This window comes from Amblyomma americanum, chromosome 5, assembly GCF_052857255.1.
Source record: "Amblyomma americanum isolate KBUSLIRL-KWMA chromosome 5, ASM5285725v1, whole genome shotgun sequence".
In the NCBI taxonomy this organism is placed as follows: domain Eukaryota; kingdom Metazoa; phylum Arthropoda; class Arachnida; order Ixodida; family Ixodidae; genus Amblyomma; species Amblyomma americanum.
Window position 1 is genome coordinate 159,878,668 of NC_135501.1, and position 9,022 is coordinate 159,887,689.

Here is a 9,022-nt window from a genome sequence, read left to right on the forward strand (position 1 = left end):
CCTTCGCTGTGCTCCCCTAATAACAACTTCACTTCTCAGGAAATTACCCACGTCCGCTCCATAATTAAGCAAGAAGCTTGTTTATGCAAGCTGTTCGGTATATATAAGACCAACCGAGGGGATATCCGCTCTCTCCTCTGAAATGTTCTTCCGAGAGAAGGGCACATTTCGCATCGGGCTTGTTAGCGCTCTGTAGCAATGAATATACTTTGAAGGCGAAAGAAGTTATTTTATTCGTATATCGAACGTTTAATTCTAACTGCACAAGGTGAAAACTTGGGGTTCTTCGCAACATGATTCATAGAAGAATATGTGATAGCCTTTCCATTTCCGGCTATGGTGTCTACAATGAGCCTGCAATGTTCTTGCGGCTTTTTCATGAAAATTTCAATTAACAGCGGTTCCATTGCCCTTGCATTGTATGCATAAGACATAACCTTCTAGAATGTTCGAGTACTTTCCTTTGTATGATCACATGGGATTATACGAATGCGGCCAGCTAATTAAGCCGATCGGATCTCGGAGAATATATGTTGTCCACCGTTCAGAGTTATCTGTCTGAACGAGCATTCAAGGTCCGAGGACGGAATTCATTTTCTAATCAAATTCTACAAGAGAATGGTGTTCCTCAAGGTGGCGTTCTTAGCTGCACTCTTTTTATTGTGAAAATAATTCATTGCAGAGCATCCTACTGGATCAATACCTAGTGTTCTATGTTGAAGATACACAAATAAGCTCCAAGTCACGTAATTTGTCCATCTGTGAGCAGGTAATCTAGCGAGTAGTAAACAAAGTTGCAAAGTGGGCAGAAGAAAATGGATTTAAACTCAACTCAGCACAGGCAGTAAGTGAACCTTAAAAAAACGTATTATTAAGGCTGAACCCGACATCACAATGAACGCGCAGGGCCTTGCTGTCAAATAGAACACAAATTTCTTGACGTCATAATCCAAGAAAAGTTTACATTCGTCACGCACATTAAGCAGGTAAAACCTAAGTTGCATTAAATCAGTGAACCTTCTAAGCATCCTGTCCAGCCAGTATTGAGGCTGCCTGCAGAGTCGAGTCTTCCTGCTGAGTGTTCTAAATGGCATAGTTCTATCACTTATAGAAAACAGCTCAGTAGTGTTCGAGTCAGCACGAAAAAGCACCTTAAAATGCTCGGCGCAGGGTACCGCGTGGGTCTGCGGTTGGCTACTGATGCTTTCCGTACAAGCACAATTGCCAGTTTCTACGTTGAGACGGACTAATTGTCACTTGAACGACGGTGGCAGTTCACAAGTATATCATACGTCACGAAGGTATTGAAGCGAAAGCTTCTCTGGGCTAGCTGCGGCGCGTTTAGCATGCACCGCAGTTTGACCTCTACCTGACCTTCAACCGAGCCACAGTTGTTCTGTCGCGCGCCGTCGCCGCCGCTGCTCGTGGTTCGAGTATCTACCAATATATGTGAGACAGTTACTGCGCCGTTTGTTTTCATGAAAACCAATTTTCAATATTAATGCGATTTCCTTGGAAAACATAGGAAAGGCACATAATGGCCCCCTGAGACAGTGGAAACTTAAGTCGCGCTTTAACCTACGTGGCGGTAGTGACACATGTGCGCTGCATGCGTTGGCATTCATAACGTTGTAGCAGAAACACGGTACTGAAGCTATCGACCATCGGCGTTCTTTGTGTCCATTGGCGTTGGCGTTGACAACGTTCTACACCGATAATTTTGAGGAAAGGAAGGCGCATCAGTGGCTCCATCGGACAGCGGACGCCTCAATCGCGCTTTGAGGTACGTGGCGGTTGTGTGAGAGAGATGTGAGCTGCATGCATTATCGCTGAGAACGCTGTGGCAAACACACGTCACTGCAGCAATAGGCCGCAGCGCTCGTGAGGTGACCAACCTCTCTCGATCAACCATTAACTGCCACCTGCCAGGGTGGCAGGGGGCGCGCACTGCCTAGCCTGTGTCCGGAACGCACTCAACGTTGCAGACGCCAAGCCGCGTCTGATTGCCCGATACATCACAGCTTTCGCTCTATAACCAGGTTGAGCCGTAGTTGAACCACAGCTATTTATTTTATCTCATGCTGACCACCCATGCACCGCGCAGTTCCGAAACCCAACCAGTACACTGCTATTTTCAAACCGACTGTCTGAAACCCCCCCCCCCTCCCAATTTACACATTAAAGTCACCACACTTGTCCTAGACGCGATCATACCAGTCTCCAGCATTCTGGGGACTTTTTCTAAACACATAATTGCTCCCTGGGAAGAGCATCAGTTGACAGTGACACATCTTTTCATGAGGTTGGCAAGCATGGGTCGCCAATTGGCATAAAACAGCACTTCATGTCTCTACAAGCAAAGTATCAGTGCACAAAGTTTTACACTGAATACTCCAAGAGTTCCTTGGTTTCGTGAGCAGTTCACACCTGTCAATTTCCGAAACAAAAACAATGAATAGACATACTAGCATATTTATTGCAGAATGTCGTGACATCCTCTTCGCTTTTATATCCATCCTGCAAAATAGAATCCCAACCTGTTATCCACTTAGATTTCTTACATGTGGTTATGGCCCTGTCTTCTGGAAACCATACAAACACCCTGTAATAAATTCCCTCCTGAAATGTCGGATATCTCTATGCACACTGAACCTTCAAATAGCTATATGTTGGGTACCATGCCACTGTGGCATAGAATGAAGTGAGGAAGCTATAAGCTTGCTGCGTAGGCTAGGGAACTGAGTCATGTCCACCTAAACAAACTTCCATGCCAGAGCCTCAAACCACATAATAGGACTGCACTCCGTAAAGAGTGGCAGCAGGATTGGGACGTAGAAACAGATACCAAACTAAACACATTAAAACGAAGTATTGGAAGGTATCCCACACAAAAACAATAGATTCGAAGAAGTTGCTTTCTGCAGACGGAGAATAGGAGAGACATAGATCGCACACTCACAACTTTTAAAGGGTACACCGACACCACCATGCAAGAGATGTGGTGCCCACACCTTAGGTGTCCCCATATTAATCGTGCGCCCGAGATTGGAGACGGAAAGAGACGAAGGCACTTCCCAGAAATAAACACATTTAGAATAGCAATGCACCCTTCTTTAATTTTAGGTGATGATCGCATGTTTTCAATGGATAGCGTTTTTAAATTTTTATGACATGTAGGTTTTTTGCAAGAGATCTCTTATTCCAAGTAAGCTCAGCCCCTGCTCAATGGTGAGGAGAAGGCTGAACTTAGCTGTAGCTGCCAGATGCCTCGCCCGTCTTGCTCATGCAAGGATTGTGATTGAGGCTACCTCGCTTCGTCTTTTATAAGTAACATCTCTTACCACAATTTTTAGGCGCTATACACCATTTTAGGCCATTTGAGTTATGCTCCTTCTTGACACACTGAAATCATCGCTGTAATATCGTACTCTTAGGCCCTCTACACCTAGTGTCCACTTTAACATATGGCATATTTTAGCTTGACCCGACCAATTATCGTGCGTTTGGCACTCTTCGGCCTTAGGTGCCCTTACGGCAGAAAACCTATTAATATTATTATTCACAAAACTACTTTGGAAACGTTTTGGATATCAGAGTGAACAAGAGTGTAAAGGTAGACGTTTATTAGCTTTAAGCCCGTTGTTTGGGCACCACTGGTTTATAATTTGTCACAGATTTTATTCGTCCTTCCCGGCACAGGTTTAGAAATTCGCGACATACAGGTCGCACACTGCGTACTAATTACTACAAAGAGATTGGATACAAAGATTGATGTCCGAATATTTTCGCTAGCCTTCGCATTCAGGTAAAAATGTTTGGTGCTACCGGCAGAAAGCTGTGTCATCGAAACGTGGGTGAGAATTTTTGAGTTCCATCTACCACCCAACATTTCATGGCCTGTCATTTTCCGATGGATGGACTTCAAAAAAAAGGGGGGATTTTCTTACATAAAAAATTGGTTACACTTCCTAGGCCGTCCAACATCTTCAAAGTATTTAATTTTGTAGGTCACATAACTCGGTAAGCAGCACAAAATAGACAAAATGTTTACTGTGGCTATTTGGTGATATGCCACTTTATCAATTTCTTTTTCACGCTCGCATAACCTCGATACTCGCATTTAAATGTGCACAGATTGCTGAAAAAAAGTGCAGGTAATAATTTTCTTTAATTTTTTTCTACGTATTGTGCACTAAAAAGTTAAATAATTAGTAAATACCCTCACCACATCAGGGGATAGTGCGAGGGCAGTTTTGCGCGTTTATGAAAACTAATGCCCAGTGTCACGTGCGTGGAGAATGTTCTCTGGCTCGTCTTGTTTGGTAGCTTTAACATCAATAACCTAGCTAGCTTCTTCTTTAGGGGCTTATTATTTTTTAAAAACATACTTAAGGGGATAATTTTTTGTTTAAAGTCATCCATCTTCGGTTGTCTTGGGCAATGACCCCGCGGGGGCATCTGCAGCGCGCATATGTTGGTGAGTGGCGACACCACGGGTTCTTGAGCATCTGCAGGGACATCCTCGCAGGGGGATGATGGTGAACAGTGCGCCACCACGAACACGAGCGCCCGCGCCTAGCCGTGCGTGGCATCGCCGTGTCCGGGGAAAAGGGGATCCTGGCGGTTGAGCCGAAGCCGAGCGTTTGCACCCTTAGGGACTCTTGGCGGAGGCAACACCCCACTTTGGCCCCAGCTTCCTGTAGACGGCACTTCCAGCCTGAGCTGACCGGGAAAATCGGCAGTCGCCTTTTCCTATCTATCCTCCCCCCATCTTTCACTTTTCATTCTTCTTTCTCACAACTATCATGTCTCCTCCTCTCTTCTAGGTTTTTTCACCTCTCATCGGCGGCTAGGGTTAATCTTGTGTGGCCAACCATCCTGAGTTGCGCTATATTTATTTTAGTTAGGGCGCAGAGCTGGAGTGAGCAGGACTTGCGTGCAAGTTCCTGTCCCGTCCCCTTGCGGGGCTGCACGGTGGTCGGCTGGCATCTAACAACATACACATTTCATGGCTCCCCCCTCTCCAAACATGATCACCCTCTGAAAGGGTGCGGAACAATCCAGCATATTTTTCACTACCAAAAACAATATTCTCAAAGTTTATTGTCATACATAGTGCTGTAGAAGGAAAGCATGCAAGAATCCTACCACCTTTCCTGCTAACAAAGTGTCTAACAGATGCCTTGGGCCCCGGATACAAGGTATCGAAAATGGTCAGTGGCGACTTATTGCTATAAATCCGTGACCATGTCCGAAACTACAAAATCGCAGGCATAATATCGATTCGAGACATCCTTGTCTCCATAACAGTACACTGATCCCTGAACACCGCCAGGGACGCCATATCAGAAAATAATTTCATGCATCTAACCTAAAAAAAATGCTAGAAGAGCTCATCGATGAATATGTAACCGATGTGTACCGAAACAAAATTCGCAAGGACCACAACAAAATAGATGCTAAACACCTGGTTCTCAAATTGAACACAACTACATTACCTGAAAACATCGAAGTCGGATACATTAGACTAAAACATCAAGCATTACATTCCAAACCCCCGAAGGTGCTTCAATTGTCACAGGTGCGGCCACGGCTTGCAGAGCTGCCGCAGCCGCAAAACTTGCGCGAAATGCGCTTCAATTGAACCACCAATTTTGATGAATGTGACGCAGCCCTGCGCAGCGCTGAGAAGGAGACCATGCTGCATACTTCATGGCCTGTCCGTCCTAGAAGAACGAAAAAGAGATAATCACCATAAAGTCCAAGGAAAACATTCCATTTGAAAAGGGGAGGAGGCGTTTTGCGCTTACCAATGCATTCTCCTTCACAGAAAAAACAAACTTCGCTGATGTGGTGCGCAGGGGCGGCACACCACACAGCCCTCCGGCACCTGCTGAGGTCACTTTCACCGACCTGTGGCAGGGCCATCCGCGGGTTAGACAGGAGCAGCTGTCTGCCTTTCTCTGGTGCATGGGTCGCTATCACGCAGGACTACCCCCCCCCCCTCCCCGGAGGAGGCCTCTGGCGAGGTGAGCACCTCTGGCAAAGTGATGGATTTAACTCCCAGGCCGTCCACTTTGTGCGGCAAAACAGCTTTGTTGAGCGAAAGAAATACGAAGTCCTCAAAACGGGTCCAGAACATTAGTACACCCGTTATCATTTCCACCTGCAAACGTAAGCATGGCTTTTTTAGTTCATTGGATCATTACAGACACGATCGCGAACAGGCAAATATTCTCCCGGGAGGCGTCGCGATTGTCTTTCAAAGCGCCGTCCCTTCTCAAGAAATCAAACTGAAAACAAAACTTGAAAACATTGCAGTCAGCATCGCTAGCTATAAAACAATAACAATCTCTTCTGTATATATTCCTCCACATTTTGCATTAACAGTCCATGATCTACAAGAACTCATCGATAAACCTCCAGAGCCCTATCTAGTACTTGGGGATTTTAAAGCTCAGTCCCCTTTCTTTGGGGAGCGAATGCTGTGACTCGAGGGGCCAAAAATAGAAGGTTTTATGCTCACAAATATTGTTTGTCTTAAATACAGAAAAACTCACATGCTGCACCCCAATCTCAGAAAAAATTAGCTGTTTAAATTTTCTTTTAGTTCACCTTATGTTTTAACAATATTAAATGGGATGTCACTGACAACCCTAATGGCAGTGATCACTTCCCTATACTAATCAGTTTAACATCTCCACCAGAAATTATCCCAACAAAACATCCACGTTAGAAGCTTCATTTAGCAGACTGGCAACTTCTTAGAGAAAAAGCCATATTAGAAAAATTGTTTTAGAAAATCTGAGCACTGATCAAATGAATGAAAAGTTCATGAATTGTGTCGTACCTGCCACACAGTTTGCTATTCCTCAGTCATTGGGAGTGGTGCGACCAAACAACAACGTGTGGTGCACAAAAGAGCGCAAGCAAACAAAAAAACTACAAAATTGAGCTTGTGGCAGCTTTCTTAAGTGCCCGACACAAGAGGACCTCGTACATGTTAAAAAGGCAAGAGAAAAAGCTCGGTACGTCAGTCTCAGCGCCGAGAAAGCCTCATGGCAGAGTCATGTTCCATATTTAAAGAGTCAAAGAACACAGAAAAAATGTAGGAGTAGATTTGCAAATTAAATGGCAGCTTCTCACCGTCCACGATTCCTCTTTTGACAATACCTGGCACAAAAACAAGCATAAAGAAAAAGGCAGACATTTCGAGGGAAAACTTCGCTGAAGTTTCCAGTATGTCTCACTACACGTAGTCATTCCGAAAAAAAAAACACTGCCGGAAAACGAAGACTTCCAACAAGTGGAGTTGGGAAGGAATAATACTGCAATTTAGTTACTGTCTGCCTATAAAAAACTGGTCCAGGACCCCACCGGGTATTCTATGAAATGCTGCCCACCTTTCTCAGCCTGCCGTAAAGGCACTCTTGAGTGACTTTAACGAAATATTCATAGAACGAAAAATACTCAGAAGTGGAAAAGAGCCGTCATAGGGCCATTTCTGAAACCTGAAAAACCACCGACTTCCCCTAGCAGCTATAGGTCAATAGCACTTACAAGCCGTCTCGCGAAATCTTTTGAAAGTATCCTGAATATAAAATTAACATTGGCCCTAGAATCCCGCGAACTTCTCGACATTCATCAAAGCGGTTTTAAAGAGGCATACTCAACAACTGACCATCTAGTTTGCCTCGAAAACACCATCAGAGAAGATTTTATACACACACAGCATTGCCTTGCTGTCTTCTTCGATATAGAGAAAGCGTACGATACAACATGGAGTCTTGGGAACCTCTGGGACCTAGGGGACCTAGGTTGAATGACTACCTTTACAGCCGTTCTTTTAACGTACGCCTAGGCTCAACTCTCTCGTGGTACTTCATTCAGGAAAAAGGAGTCAGTCAGGGGTGTATATTAAGCACGACCCTCTTTATTGTAAAAATTAATTCCGTAGCTAAAATAATCTCCAAGTCCATTATGTATTCAGTCTACGTCAATGATCTTCAAATAGCCTGCACATCTTCAAACATAACAACATGCGAGAGACAAATACAACTGACAGTAACCAAAGTAATGACATCGGCAGGCAAAAATGGTTTCAAGTTTTCCAAGCACGAGCCAGTAGCTGTTCTGTTCTTGCTTAGACGAGCCCTGCACACTGATCCCTCTCTTCATCTGGATGAAGTCACACTAAAAGTAAATGATGAACACAAATTTGTAGGAATAACGTTTTACAAATGACTCAAATTCCTGCCACGTATAAACACCCTAAAAAAAAGCGTGTCAATCCCTTAATATACCAAACTACTCTCACGAAAACACTGGAGTTCCGATAGAACATGCCTTGTACAAATTTATCAGTCTGTAGTACGCTCTACCGTAGATTACGGATGTATAGTTTATGGGTCAACGAGACCATCTTACCTGGAACGACTGAATCCAGTAAATAATTTAGGTTTGCGTCTTACAACTGGTGCATATAGGACGTATCTGATAAATAGCTGTATGTAGAAACCAATGAACCATAACTTACAGACAGAAGAGCCATGCTCACATGCTCATACAATCTAAAATCCGTTCACTGCAGAAGCATCTATGCTACCCCATCACTACAAAGCGTCCGTCTAGAACACCCCTTAAAAATAAACCGCAAGTTACCCGGCCACTGCATTTGCGATTTCAAGAGATGGGCCAAAGTCTCGGCGCACTAGACGCATTGCCAAGCATTGCTCGCAGACAAGATTCTCTGCCGCCATGGTATAATTTTCCGGCATATCACTCTTACAGTGTTCCGAAAAAAAAACAGATCCACAACAAGCTACAACACAAGAATTTTTTAGACTCGAGGGAAAGCACACTGCTAGCTTTCACAGCTTTTTACACATAGGGTCCAAAACAGATCCTTACGTTGGAAGCGAAGTGGTACAACGCAATTGGAATGAAATACTAAGACTAGTGTGCATCCATCTTCACTGCCGAATGTTACGCAATTTATGAAGTCGTAGAAAAAATAATAGAT